This window comes from Epinephelus lanceolatus, chromosome 24 (assembly GCF_041903045.1).
Source record: "Epinephelus lanceolatus isolate andai-2023 chromosome 24, ASM4190304v1, whole genome shotgun sequence".
NCBI classification, from domain to species: domain Eukaryota; kingdom Metazoa; phylum Chordata; class Actinopteri; order Perciformes; family Serranidae; genus Epinephelus; species Epinephelus lanceolatus.
Genome location: NC_135757.1, coordinates 18,866,351 through 18,881,884, shown reverse-complemented (window position 1 = coordinate 18,881,884; position 15,534 = coordinate 18,866,351). Strand labels below are relative to the sequence as shown.

The following is a 15,534-nucleotide window of genomic DNA, read 5'->3' as shown; positions in this document are numbered from 1 at the left end:
CACCACAATGGGTTTTAAATGAAACAATGAATACCTGCTTAAAGTGCAGACTCTCAGCTTTCATTTAAGGCTTTTTTCAAAAATGTAGTATGAACCGTGTAGGAATTACAACCATTTCTTCACACAGTCCCCCAACTTTAAGGGCTCATAAGTATTTGGACAAACTAACATAATCATCAATTTAACAGTCAGTTTTAATATTTGGTTGCAAATCCTTTACAGTCAATGACTGCCTGAAGTGTTGAACACATAGACATCACCAGATGCTGGGTTTCTTCCCTGGTGATGCTCTGCCAGCCCTTTACTGCAGCCGTCTGCACTTCCTGCTTGTGTTTTGGGTATTTTGCCCTCAGTTTTAGCTTCAGCAAGAGAAACGCACGCTCAGTTGGATTCAGGTCAGATGATATGACTTGGCCATTGCAGAACATTCCACTTCTTTGCCTTAAAAATGTCTTTGGTTGCTTTCGCAGTATGCTTCAGGTCAATGTCCATCTGCACTGTGAAGCATCGTCCAATGAGTTTTGAAGCATTTGGTTGAATCTGAGCAGATAATGTAGCCCCAAACACTTCAGCTTTCATCCTGCTGCTCTTGTCAGCAGTCACATCATCAATAAATACAAGAGAACCATTTCCACTGGCAGCCATACATGGCCCACCATGCTTCACTGATGAGGTGGTGTGCTTTGGATCATGAGCAGTTCCTTCCCTTCTTCCTTCTCTTGTCTTCCCATCATTCTGGTAGTTGATCTTTGTTTTATCTGTCCATATTATGCTGTTCCACAACTGTACAGGCTTTTTAGATGGTTTTTGACAAACTCTAATCTGGCCTTCCATTTTTAAGGCTAACCAATGGTTTGCATCTTGTGATAAACCCTCGGTATTTATTCTAGTGAAGTCTTGTCTTGCTTACAAGAGCAGCAGGATGAAAGCTGAAGTGTTTGGGGCTACATTATCTGCTCAGATTCAACCAAATGCTTCAAAACTCATTGGACGATGTGCAGTGCAGATGGACAATGACCTGAAGCATACTGCAAAAGCAACCAAAGACATTTTTAAGGCAAAGAAGTGGAATGTTCTGCAATGGCCAAGTCATATCATCTGACCTGAATCCAATTGAGCATGCATTTCTCTTGCTGAAGCTAAAACTGAGGGCAAAACACCCAAAACACAAGCAGGAAGTGCAGACGGCTGCAGTAAAGGGCTGGCAGAGCATCACCAGGGAAGAAACCCAGCATCTGGTGATGTCTATGTGTCCAACACTTCAGGCAGTCATTGACTGTAAAGGATTTGCAACCAAGTATTAAAACTGACTGTTAAATTGATGATTATGTTAGTTTGTCCAAATACTTATGAGCCCTTAAAGTTGGGGGACTGTGTGAAGAAATGGTTGTAATTCCTACACGGTTCATACTACATTTTTGAAAAAAGCCTTAAATGAAAGCTGAGAGTCTGCACTTTAAGCAGGTATTCATTGTTTCATTTAAAACCCATTGTGGTGGTGTACAGAGCCAAAATGATGACAAGTGTATCATTGTCCAAATAATTATGGACCTGACTGTATTACAAAAAAATATATAGCAATGTCAGTTTTTTTTCCAATATCGTGCAGCTCTACATGTAGCCTTTAAAAAGTCTTTTTTACCAAATTGTGTGACTGCACTTTAACCTGTGTCTTGATCTGTGTCAACACTGGATAATAATAATGAAAAAAAGTTTCATGCCATTCACTCTACTATTATGTATTTATTTCTTGATATTTTACAGTTTTAGGAGTTGAGACATACAACAATTCATATCCCATCCATTTTTATTTTACATGCTGGCATCGGATCGGTACTTGGTATCGGCAGATACCTAAGGTTCAGGGATCGGAATTGGTATCATGAAGGAGAAAGTGCTATCGGTACATCTCTAGTCTTGACATGACATGAGCCATGACATGACTGGTCTTAGTCAATTTATAGCAGGGACTCGGCTTGACTTGCTTGATTCTCCCCACAATAACTTGGGACTTGCTTGAGACTTGCTTATGATTTTCACATGTGACTTACTACCCCAGATATGCATAACAGCATTTTGAATCTTGCTGTGTTGAACCTCTCTGTACATAATGTTGTGTCAGCACTAGAGACAGGTCTGGAAGCACCCATTATTAGTTTGCTATTGAGGAAACATGCTCTGGTTTGTTTGTGATTCTTTAAACCAATCGTCTTGGGCGGCACCAAGCCCAGGATGCAGTGATGGTGCTCTCGCAAAATAGGTCGGGAGGGAACTTGGTGGAATATTTGCATGTGAGGAGGGGAGCGCTCTCATTAAGATGGTGAATTCTTGACAAAAAACAATAACAGACATATACTGTGTGATTCAATATTTAGTGGTAAAAGAGAAAAACATAATTTGATAATTGGTGCCATAGAGGTGAAGCCTGACTATACTTCAGCTCTGGAGGAAGTCATTGGACCTGTGTCAGAAAATGGATCAACAGTGGGCAGGCCTTATTGCACGATCCAAATCTTCCTCAACACTTGTCATTTTCAGCATTTGGGTTATTAGTTTTAAGGTTGCTGTTTCCCCTATCCATGAGGATTTTGAAAAAGGTAACGTGCAGATAGAGGAAGGTGGGGAGAATGCTGGAATAAATAGCCGGCTTGTGGCAGGTTGATAACCCCAGTCTACATCCGGTGAGTCAGACTACTCTATTCATGACAGGGCCAATGGCTACCAGCCTTTTTTTGGCACTTGAAGCAGTCAGATGTCTATGAGCTGTGAGCAGTTCCACCAAAGAGTGATTTTCATCTCGACACTTCTCAGATGGTGTCATTGAAAAGGTAAAAGTAACATTTTTTTATTCCCAAAACCAGTATATGTCTCAGCTGCCAGGATGGAAAACACTGGGCTAAGTTCTGGACAAACAGGCATCTACACAACATCTAACCATCAGTATCCTCATTCTTAAGAAGCTACAAATTATATTCCGCCACAAAATAAGCCTGAAAAGCTGGAAATCAGTACAGAAGTAGAAAGAGTTGTTGCATAGAGATGATACACCGTCTTATCTAGTTGCATTGGTGTGAATCAGAAGGTTTTTAGAATGTTGCAGAACGGCACATTGCAAGTATTTGCCTGTTTCAACTCGTCTTGTGGTGAATCTTTGGTCTGAACTGGGCTTTAGAGAACAACTATCAGCAGGCAAAGTAAAAACACTGAGGTTATTTAACGGGTCTTTGCATTTAAAGTTGCTGCACAGAGAAAGCCTCAGGTAGGTTTTGTTAAAGTTGTGTTTAATAGGCAGGGGGGAGCTTGTAATTGGAAAGGACAGTTTATACTTCACAGGTAGATAATTGTGAGCGTGAGTGAGTGTGTGTGTGTGTGTGTGTGTGTGTGTTATACAGTAAGATGAATGCCTGATTCTTCTGCGGCTGGCAAGAGTCTTCCTACTACAGTAATTACAGAATCTCGTCTCTCTGGAAGATGATCCAGGAGCGAGCGAGCGTGCACGCACACACACAAAAACACACAGACACACACACACACACACACACACACACACGAATGGCTCCTGCCAAAAGACAACACCCAGTACTCCCTTCCTACATGCACCTGAGGAAAGAATATCTGTCACCGCACACACACACATCCTTGCACCTGAGTACACTCACTTGCCAGCAAAAGGCCACAGCGCCGTCTGTTCCTGCCACACACACACTTTCTCTCTCTCTCTCACACACACACACACACACACACACACACATATCCTCCGTCTCTCTTCTTAGCACTTCATTTTCCTGTTAATTTTATCCTCAGATTTTGTATTGTATCTTGTGTTCTTTTTCTCAACAAATGTTCATCTCTTATTGGCACGTTTGGCCTCCTTTTTGATTTTTCTTTTTCATATTGTTAAGGTTATTCCTATACAATGATGCCCATTTATGTTACTTTAAACAGAATGTCACAATATGTAAAGGGGCCATTTAAAAGTTATTGATGTCTTCATGGAAATATAAATTCCCCCACCAGCTTATTTTGTTAAATAGATCAGTCGATCTCCGGATGTTTTGACCCATCTACAATGTAGTTCACGGCGCTTGCATCACTAGTACGCCAACTGAATATGCAGCATTTTTTTTTATAGTAACAGACTGCATTCGTGTTTTAAATAGGAAATTAAACTTCACAGCTGTCACAAGATGATGGGTTTGACATAAGGGTGTATTTTGTCAGTGTCATACAAACGTACAGCATGCGATGACTTAATCTTAAACCCCTGCTATCACCTTTTTGGCGATGGTCTTTTTTCTATTGACAGAATGTGAAAATCAAATATAGCGCTTGCTGTTTTAAGTCTCTCACAGATGTGGACTAAAAGCACAATGGCAGGTGTGAGTAAACACACATGAAAGATGATGTGCAAGTTGGAGGGTGTGTTTGTGTGTGTGTGTGTGTGTGTGTGTGTGTGTGTGTGTGTGTGTGTGTGTATGTTTGTATGCAAGTTAATTGTCTGAAGGAGTAAGACAAGCCTTCATGCATCATTAACACAAAGACACACATGTTTAGCAGGTTGCCACCTTATCCCAGGTGGCACACACACTCATGCGCACACACACATCTAGCGCGTTTAACACCTTGTGAAAACCCCTGGTGACCCAGAAGAAATCACAGACAGATTGAAGATAGGACAACAGGAGGAGCAAGAGAGTAGGAGGAGGAGGAGATGATACGAGGAGGGAGGAAGACACACCTGTTATTAGCTTTTCTCCAGGCGGTTGATCGGATGGAAGTTCTGGGACGAGCAGATAGAAGGAGGAACGATAAGAAGGATGAGGGGGAGACAGAAGGAGATCCTGGGAGAGAAGGAGAGAAATTGTCAGGCATTAAAAATGGATTGCAGATCCTTAGAGACCATGTTCAGACATTAATAATTGATAAAGCTCAGCTGGAGGGGGCAAGGAAACACCTCGCAGAATTTACCTGAGGAAAGACGAGAAAAGTGCTCGTATGATGCTCCTTTAAATTTCAGTAAACTTTTTGCCAACTGAGATAGTTTTATGAAACCCACATGATACTTTCTTACATGGTAATACATGAAAGTTAGAAAATGATAGAGTGCTACAGGAATGAGTCCTCAGATGAGTCTCGCACTTCTGGTTCCTTGTCTCAAAGTCAATGGATTTTTAAAGGGGTTTTTGGTTAGATGCCTGGAGTAAGGTCTGTGGTTAACACAACCTTAAGAGACTTTCATGTTTTGTTCTAACTTATATCGAAATGAAGTTTGTTTTGGTCGGATGTTTTGGTTATTGTATCATGAGTGTTTTCATATCACTGCCATATTATGTGACCCTTTATTTCCTGTTAAACACCTGACTCCCACAGGAAGAAATGGAAGTCCCTGACAGGAAATACTTCCTCAAAACATATCGCATTATATTTGGAGCAACTTGTCTTGGTCATCACAGCAGTTAATATCACCATCTGGCATTCTTTGAAAGTAACAAAACATGGGGGAAAAGTATCCAAAACCTGTAAATATAAATAAGATTGGTGGTTGTTTCAATCAAATGCTTGAAATGATAATCATTCTGAATCCCCCACTGAGTCTGATTTTAAATGAGCTGTGAGGAGAGACATGTGGTTACACTGCAACCCTTAAAAGGACAAGGTAAACCTTCAATTCAAGTAAAATTACAGAAAAATGCCAAAACATTTCCCGAAAGAGCCCAGAGGTTGAGTTTAAATATTCCCAACGAGAGTGGTTATATGCCAGATTGAAAATCAGACGAACCAAAAATTAAAATTTTTCTGCATGAGAGGAGCGACAAGGAGAGGGCGCAAGCTAACTATCACTTACAAAAGGCCCTTGCGCACACACACTCACACATGCACAGATGCTTGCACACACAAATGTGAGGCAAAAAATACAGATGCTTCTACACACATGTACACACATATTTATGCACACTTACAGAGATACACACACACTAAAACACACAAATTAGCACACAGAGTTTGGTGTACTGCCAGTTCTCGATGACACTGAGAGGGGAGAGAGTGCACACACACACACACGCACACGCACACGCACACACATACAGACTCTTACCATTGCATTGTCCTCCTCTCTCTCTTCGTCTATGTCTGTTACATCCTCTCATCTCATCTCATCTTCATTTCACACACTCGCTCCCTCTTTTTGTATCTACACACACACACACACACACGCACACACACACACACACACAGGCAAATGAGCAGCACACTTAAACTAAATGGGTGGCCTGATGGTGAATCACTGTCATTTAGCAACAAAGACCTCAGCTTGTTGTCCCTTCATCCCCCTCTCTCTCACTCTTCATCTGTCTCACACACACACACACACACACACACACACACACACGCACACATGCACAACCCCATCCACAGATCGACACACGTATCCCATATTCACATTGACTATCTCACACACGTACATGCGCAAAACACACACCGTATGGGTGTATAATTACAGTGAGTGAAGCAGCACTAAGGAATAATTACAGAGGCTGGTTGCTGTTGTTGTTGTTGTTTCCAACAAATAAACCAGTACACAAACAAGATGGAGGGGTGAGCAGCAGGTCAAGCCATCTCTGTGATGACAATGTAAAACAGCGCCATCTCTCATATCTGGATGTGTTCTCTGCCTCTTTCTACTCGGTATGGACAAAAGTATGTGGACGTCGCACCCATGTGTGATTGTTGAACATCTCATTCCAAAAGTATGGGCATTTATATGCTGCTTCAACAGCCTCTACTCTTCTGGTTTCAGGCTTTCCACAGTATTTTGGAACCTGGCTGCAGGGATTTGCCCCCATTCAGCTACAAGAGCATCAGTGAGGACTGATGATGGGTGATAGGGCCAGCTATTGGATGGGGTTGAGGTCAAGGCTTTGTTGCCACAAAGTTGTAAATATGCTATTATCTAAGGATCCTGACAAACCATGTAGACAGTATGTCGTTGGTGAGTGTCTGTCGCCCTAGTTTTTTTGCAGTGTGTTCTGCACCGTTAGCACTGGTTGACCCTTGTTGGCTGTTTCAGCCAGTTCAGCATGGTAAATCGCCAGCACAGCCAGCAGAGCCTGTCAGTGAGTGAAAATCACACCAGCCTCTTTTACACTGCCTGTTCATGGCAGGAATACCACTCCATTATTTTGCCTTGCTGTTCTCCATTAAAGGTACAATAGCGGAATGTAGAGAGAGAGTTGCCTCGCCTTTATACAGGTGGAGGTCGTAAAAGCTTGGAATCAATGTCTGTGTAAAAGGAACAGTCGTCAGGATGGGGCCATGGATGGGACAGGTGTGACATTTTGATGACATGTTACGTGTTTATGTGGGCGATCCACTACTGGGAGATTTAAATAGTAGCCAACAGCAGTTAGCAGCTAACTCAAAGAAGGAGAACAGCAACCAAAAATGTCCACAAATTGGGAAGACAATGAGGTCCAGCAGCTCCTTACCCTCTGAGCAGAGGGGTAGAGTCAGATGCTATGTGTACACGTCACCAGTCACACTAGTCACGACTTTTTTGCTTCTGTGATGCTGGTATGCTGTCTGAAATCACACACGGGGTTGCCTGATGCCAGTGTTGTTTGGGTTCTGTGTAAAAATGCAAATGCATTGTAGAGAAGGGACTTCATAGTGGCCCTGTGGCGCCACTTTCGGTTTCCCTTTTTTAATGACGAATCCAAACTACCACCACCTGCTGCTATGGAAAGTTATTTCTTCTCACACAGGTGCAAACATACAAGCTAGTTGGCCATTGGCTGTAGTCTTTCCAGTGTGTTCAAGTGAAACTTTTTCCTGGGACACAAGTGATGAAAGGCGATGCAAAAGTCACCCTTCTTCGGCACTAGTGTTTTTAAGTTTATTTGGTATTTGGGCCTTTAAATACCACAATATGTGGCCACATTAAGATATTCTTTCATTGTAACTAAGAGGCCTAGCTAAACCATGAAAACAAAAGCCCCAGATCAGGGGTGTCCTCACACTGTTATCTTTGCTCACTCTTACTTGCTTAGCGATTTCTCTCCTTTTCACTACTTCTTCTGTTCTCTTTTTAGCTTTACGGACCACGTTAACATGCAAAGTAATATTCCACTGTTATTTTGAATAATTCCAGATTTGATGCACGTCATGTAAACTGCGTATTGTATAAGGAATTAGGCCTCATTCTCAAGGGAGCATTTTCCGATTTAGACGTATTATTGAGGTTTTAAGAGCATTCTTCGGACATGTATACAGCACATTTAGAATACGTGTCTCAACTGGGGTTTGCTCATGGCCTCTTCCCAGTTTACAGTGTGCTATACACCGAATAGCAAATGAAGTCGTCAGCACTCACAAATGTGTATATGATTCTTTTAATGATGCACGGTAGAAGAAGGCAACAGACAAGTTTCAGCCTTAGGCTTTCTTCAGCATATTGATGGGTTTGTCTTCTTCTACAATGCATCTTGAAAAGTATCATAGAGTCATTTGTAAATGTTAGTGACTTAATTTGCTATTTTGTGATTTTTTTGGATTGCATTATACTTGCAAGACATTTAAGTATGGCAGTTCTATTGTTTAAGCTGTTGTACACAAACTGGCCAGCCAACAGTTTGCAAGGCTGTTGGGTAGGGATGCATGCCCAACTGAAAAGCCCACATTTCTGGTTGGAAAGAGAAACACACCTAATTTTAAACATTATAAAGACGTGGATATGTGCAAAAATACACCAATGCCAACCTTTTATAGAAGGTGCTTAAAAGAATGAAATAGCGAGGCTATGTTCTAACAAGTCCGCCGCTGGTGGAACACTTTAAAAAAAATAACGCAAAGAATCAAAATGGCACAGGAGCTCCAGCCATTCAACTTTTGCATATTTTGACATGATAATTGAAATGTTAGGGAATGTTAATCGCAGTATGTACAACTGCATGTAAACAGGAAATTGTTGAAATACTCATTTTCCATGAGCCACGTCAACAGCTCAGTAGGAATTTGTCTTATATATTGTCTTATTTGGAATAAGGGCAAAAACTGGAATATTTTGTGCATGTAAACATAGTTACTATCCTTTTTCACTTCCTTTAAAGTCCAAAACTCTTTCTCTCTCCTCCACACATACAAACACACACACACACACACACACACACACACACACACACACAAACACACAGTGCCCAGGCAGTCACCTGCGCTGAAGGTAAATGGAGTGTGAGGTTTTACTGGTGCTGTGATTGCGGGGTATGGCTCAGGAGGAAATAAGTGTTTGGTTTGTTTATGTGCTATCAGACAGCAGGTGGCGGAGTCAGCACACCGCCTCTTGACCTGCACCAGGGAGAGGGGTGGACCGAGGTCCAGGCAGGGGGGGGGGGGGGGGGGGGTACTCACGAAACTTAAGTCTAAACAGTTCTCAAAATGATTCCGACAGGAGGGAAAATGTTGACAAATGAGCCTGAATACTGTTAATGTACATGTTCAAAAATGACAACAACATACTGTCACAAAATGAATGTTACAGGAACATCACAGTGTTTGTCCAGTGTTAACGCTGTGTGTGTGTGTGTCTGTGCCGCACTCTGTGTCCATCAGTATCTGGCAAAGACTGTGTGTGTGTACTATACGTGCATGTGTGTGAAGCGGTAGGGGAGGTGCGAGGTTGTGAGGGTGAGGGTTATCCCACTGCGTCAGAGAGAAAGAGAAAAAGAGAGGGAGGGAGCTCTCTTGCATGTAGGGGAAAAAAGGAGAGATGAAAAAATGGCCGATAAACGAGTGGCTTTGTTCTCCTGAAGGGCTGAGTTCACCGGCGGATGAAGAGCTAACTCTTACTGGGAAATCACAGCTTGGCACAGGTCTCTGTCTTTCATTTGTTTGCTTTCTCTCTCTTTATACTCAGATTTTAGACTTTTTATCTCTTCATCAACCTTTTGCTCTTTTTTTTTTTTTTTGCTCATCCCGTCTCATTTCCTATTGTTACATGTTTATTTCTGATTCATTTTGTGTGTGTTTTTTTTATCTTCCTTTTATTAATGAACTCTATACCTTAACTTACTAGTTTCAACTTTTTCTTCACATCTCTGTCTACATGTATCCCTTGTATCCTGCATATGACCTATCAAATGTACTTTTTCTATTAAACATGCTGCATGTAGAAATATGTCAATTATTATTGTGATTGCTTTGAAAACTAGCGTATCAGTCTAGACTGTTTTAGTGTGAGTTGTTCAATGTTGGAGATATCCGCCGTAGAGATGCCTGCCTTCGCTCCAGTATAATGGAACTAGATGGCACTCAGCTTGTGGTGTTCAAAGTGCCAAAATAATACATTTGAAAACCGCAACAGCAATGTCTCATCCCAGAAATCATGACCCGGCTACTCAAGATGATCCACAGAGCTTGTTGTGAGCAGTTTCGTGTAGGAACTATTTTCTTTCTGCCGAACTACACCTGCCAACTATGTCACCATGCAGAAGGAAGAATGCATCTACTCATGGATGAGAGACTTGTGCGTGTCACAGCATGAGATGTAAACTCTAATGGCGTCCTCTTCGGCTGAGCTGTAAAGTTAGCTAGCTTAGTGGTGCTAGGTGAGCTAGCAGTCGATGCACACTTCCCTCCGCGCAATGATACAGTTGGAGAGTGTATTTCGGTACAGAGAAAATAGTTCCGACATGAAACTGCTCACAGCAAGGTCTGTGGATTATCTTGAGTAACCAGGTCATGATTTCTGGAAACAAGCTGTAAGTAGCAGCGAAAGCCACAACGCAACAAGATTTGGTCTTACTTAGGGATACAGCGATCTCTCTTTGTCTTTTTCAAATGATTATTTTCGTCATTGATTAATCTGGTGATTATTTTCTTGATTGATCAATGAGTTGTTTGATCTATAAAACTGGTGAAAAAGGTTGATCAGTGTTTCCCCAAGGACAAAATAACATCCTCAAATGTCTTGTGTTGTCCCCAGTCCCCAGATATTCAGTTTACTGTCATAGAGGAGGAGAGAAACTTGAAAATATTCACATTTAAGAAGCTAGTATCAGAGAATTTCTCTTAAAAAATGACTCAACCTAATTAATCAATTATCAAATTAGTTGGCGATAAATCGTTGACAAATAATCGATTAATAAAATAATCATTGCAGCTCTACTGTCAGTTCAGATTCTAATATTGACACTCAAAGTATCTGCTGATACAGAGTAAGGACCCAACCCCTGACATATAGTAATAAGTAATGCTGCGTTATGTACCAGGGATGCTGTGTCACTAAACATTAAACTGTGACTGGATGACTGCAATAGTTGAAACATGAAATATGTGTTGAGCCTTCTTCTGGAAAATAAACACAGCACTGAAATTGATTCAGCCCAGTCAGATATACTGTTTATACCCGCCCAATCAGCAAATTACAGGAAGTGTTTGGATGACAATGTGACTGAACCCTTTAGAAAGCCCCCCCAAAACTTGCAAACACAATGAGGTATTATAGATAAAGTAAAGTGGTAGTGGAGGTATTTGAAAATGTTTTCAGCTAAAACTGCTGACCTTCAACATATCGCAGTTATTTTGGCACTGATGCTTAATGTGCAATAACTATCTTCCATCAGTGTGATTTGATTCTATGTCAACAGAAAAGAGTGTTTGCTCTTTTGCCCTCAAAACCAGCTTCTCCTCCACATGTACAGCTCCACCATAGCTAATACAGTGACTTACTCCCGTCAGAGATGCCATTAATTGTGAGCAATGTAAGGTTATAATATTATCACAGAAACTAGCATATTACACTATCTAGACTCTAATTAAATCAAATAAAAGCATGAACAATGTTTTAATCAAATAGTAAATGTAGAAGTAATTTGCTGTAAAATAAAATGTTGAAATTTAAAAATACTGCAGTGATGATGTTGGAAACTGCATGTTCATTAGATCTTGAATACATTCCTTCTAGACATGTTTACTTCAGCTAGACTGAGCTTTACCATTTAATTACCCTGTTACGTCAGCTCATGTGTGTGTACGTCTGTGTGGTTAATACCCTAACAACCTTATTACTTGCCATGTTTTTACCTTAAACTCCTTCTGTGGTTAAATGGGAGCACGGCTTGGCTTTAGATCAGCCCCAGGCGCTTCTTTACGTGCTCAGTTAAAAGGGGCGGGAGGTAAAACTCTGTAATTCAATTTCAATTAAAGGAGAGAAGAAGAGGAAGCTTTAATTGATTGCCGTTATGCCAGAGAAGTGTGTGTGTGTGTGTGTGTGTGTGTGTGTGTGTGTGTGACTAGCTGACTGTAGACACACATACACACAGATGTCCTACTTTCTCCTTGCTTGTTTCAAGTCTATAATGGGGGAAGCATAAGGAGGGGTTAATACCTAAAAAGGCTTTTTACGGTTTTCAGACTATGTATTTATGATATTATTGCAAAAAAATATGAATTTTTTCTAAGCTATAGATTTTTTTTTACTAGATTACTAAAAGTTGGTTATATACAAGAATGTGCATCAGATAAAAATGCGCTCAAAGTTAATTTATTTTTATCTTTTGTGATTTTTATTAAACAAATCAAGTCAACAAACTGTTTGTTTAAGCTACTTTCCCTGTCCAAAGCTTATTCTAATGTGCCAAAGGCTATCATTATAATACCCCATGCAAATATGGCAACCTTATTACACTGAGCATAGTTTGATCCCCAAAGTGATGGCTACTCAAAAAAGTCAGCCCCGCAATGTCTGCCTATCACATTGTGTACAAAATGACACGGGTCAATGAGTAGATGTTCAAAAATAGAGAGAGAAAAAAAACTTTGTTTTTGCTCTTTATTTTAGTATTTTTATCCTTTGTTTGTTTGCATTATTTGTGTTGGGATTTTTATTCGGCATCTCCTCGTCCCTTGTTGTTGTTTTTTTTTTTTTTTTGGCTCGGCTACAAGGCGTTAATGAAAGCATTTCAAGCAAACATGTTGATTTTTGTTTCCATGGGGATCCAGAAGGCCCGACAATGTCACAGAGGCTTCGGCCAACAGACTGGTGGAAAACACTGCTGCCTTTTTCCCTCTTTTATTCACATTGCATCTATTTCTCCTCAACTCTCCATCTCTGTGTCATTTTCTTTTCTACTTGTCTCTTTCTATTTGAATTTCTCATTATATATTTTTAAATTTCTCTCACTCTGCTCACTCTCTTCTTGTCTTTACCATTTGTTTCACATCTTTTTAAGCAGCCCTTCAGCTCCGTTTCTCTCTTTCTCTCTGCCACTTTTCTCTCTTTTCTCCCCTTTCCCTCTCTGTTTCTGACCCTCTCTATTCTGCTCACTCCCTTTCTTCCTTTGTTGTCATCTATGTGTGAAGAGCTGTGATAAATAAAGACAAACACAGCCGTACGCGTTTGTGTGGGTGTGTGTGTGTTTGAGAGACGGACGCCAGCTCTCTGATAGCATTGTTAGCCTCTCCACCTCTCCTCACTCCACTGCACATCCAGCTACAGGCTTTCTTCCCCCTCTCCATCTATCCAGGCCCCGAGCCAGGAAGGCGGCTTCGGGGGCCAAGTCAGGCCAGGACGGAGGCTTCATTGTGGGGTTGCAGGGGGTGTCGGCGGTGGAGGATGAGGACCAGGGATCCAGGCCAAGCCCCAGACCCAAGACCCTGATCTGGCTTGCCAGTCGGCCCACTAAAGGGCCTTCGTGGCTGGGCACAACATCAGGGCAAGAGGGGAGGTGGAGGCTGGAGGTCTCAGCAGCAGTAATGGCAATGGCTAGATTAAGACCTTCTCTTAGAATCAGCACAATGGCGGAGGTCTACAGCGGAGCTACACGCGCACACACACAGACATACGCACATACACACTGTCTCTATTCAGCTCCGTCCATGTCGCCCATCAGAGGCAGAAAAGCATGAATAAATACATGAGCAGTGTAGCGCTCCATAGGACTGATAAAAAGAAAGAAAAACACACATGAATTACAGGAACTGAAAGAAAGAATGGTAAATTGAAAAAAAGTGAACAGATGAATAATTTTGATGGTTTTGTACTACAGTAATTGTGATGGGAGGGAAAAAAGAAAAGGGAAAAGGAGGGTGATGAATTATGAAAATCCTCCAAGTCCCTGAGCTCAGGAAATTGAATAATTAGGAAAAGTTAAAGAGCCAAGTTTGAAAATTAATGGCAGAAAAGAACTTTCACAGGCCCCTGAGTAGCTGTGCAGCACTACCAGGTTTACTGAGGCACAGGACAATATCGGCCTGGTTACACTACTGCAATGGCAGCAGGCTTTTTACTGATTCAAAGATAAATTATCAAATGCTGAAATGCTGATGCAATTATTACTTAAAACTAAATCATATCATTCAATCTACTATACGATATTGATTTTACCACATGTTCTACTATTGCTAATACAGCTGTTATTATTTCTACCACAGCTCCCTCCTAGCAACTATTCCCATCATTATCACCACTGCTACATTTCCCTTAACTAAAAGAGTGAATGTTACAGCAACTATTGTAGGTACAAACTATTAAATATAACCTGTTTAGTCCTACAGCGAGTCACTCCCAGCATCTGACTGGAGTAAAATACCAGGGGCTGGTTGCACACAACACCATCACAGTTTGTTCCTTGTGTATGACACTTGAGGCTTAACTGAAATACCTTGCCAATAACTAAGTGGAAACTGCATAAAACTACAGAACATCAGAGTGATCCAAAACCAGATGGTCACAATCACAAACTGACTCCCAGTCAAATTTATCACACAAAATAATTTGCTCATCATTGTGTGTTCATCGGATTCCTTACTTTGGTTGCTAAGGTCCAACAGTTTAACAAAGTTTGAGAAATTCCCTAAGTACCAGACCAAGATAATCAGAAAAACTTAAATCGTTAAATACACATTTTAAGGAAACCTTAAGGAGAAGACTTAAGGATGTTTTGTGCAACCGATTTTATCTCAAGGAAACCTTAACTCAGACTTTAAGGAAAATCTTATCCTAAGGTGCTTTGTGCAACTGGCTGTAGATGCTGAAAACACAAAGCGTATTTGCAAATGCAAAATAGTTAAATGTGAAAATAATTTGTAGGAAATACTGCTGCAAGAAAATCTTGGTCGATTGAAATCCTACCTACTCTTCAATCAATCCATTGGTCTATAGGGGGAACAAATCTCCAAGTTATCTCTAGATGAATGAAATCACCCACAGAGCACTGAGTACAGTGTGCTGTGTGTCCGCTTAAGTGTTTCGTTCTGAGGCCAGAGTATATTTTTAATTCTTTACAGTCGGCTGAGCATCTGTTTGGCGCTGAGCACTGCACATGTGGCATATTTTTCCAATCCAAGAGATGAAAAATATTTAACTTTGGGTGAATGCTGCAGGTGTTATTGTCGCTTTTTTACCCAGTTGTCCAATCGCAGTGGAGGAGGCACAGGACAAACACCACAAAGACAAACCGTCACATCAACAGTATCAGGGGAGAAATTAATACTGCCGGCCACATTGACTTGTGGATCTCTTCTTTCTTCCTATGTGCT

General features: G+C 41.1%; 1 long non-coding RNA gene across 1 annotated transcript in view; it reads right to left on the bottom strand.

Annotated features, from left to right (window-relative positions):
• The window catches only part of LOC144461942 (uncharacterized), a 241,714-nt gene that overhangs the window by 174,287 nt on the left and 51,893 nt on the right, over window positions 1–15,534 (bottom strand). Inside the window, exon 2 of the long non-coding RNA XR_013490525.1 lies at window positions 4,739–4,841. This is a non-coding gene — a long non-coding RNA (uncharacterized LOC144461942). The remainder of the gene's footprint in view (window positions 1–4,738; window positions 4,842–15,534) is intronic.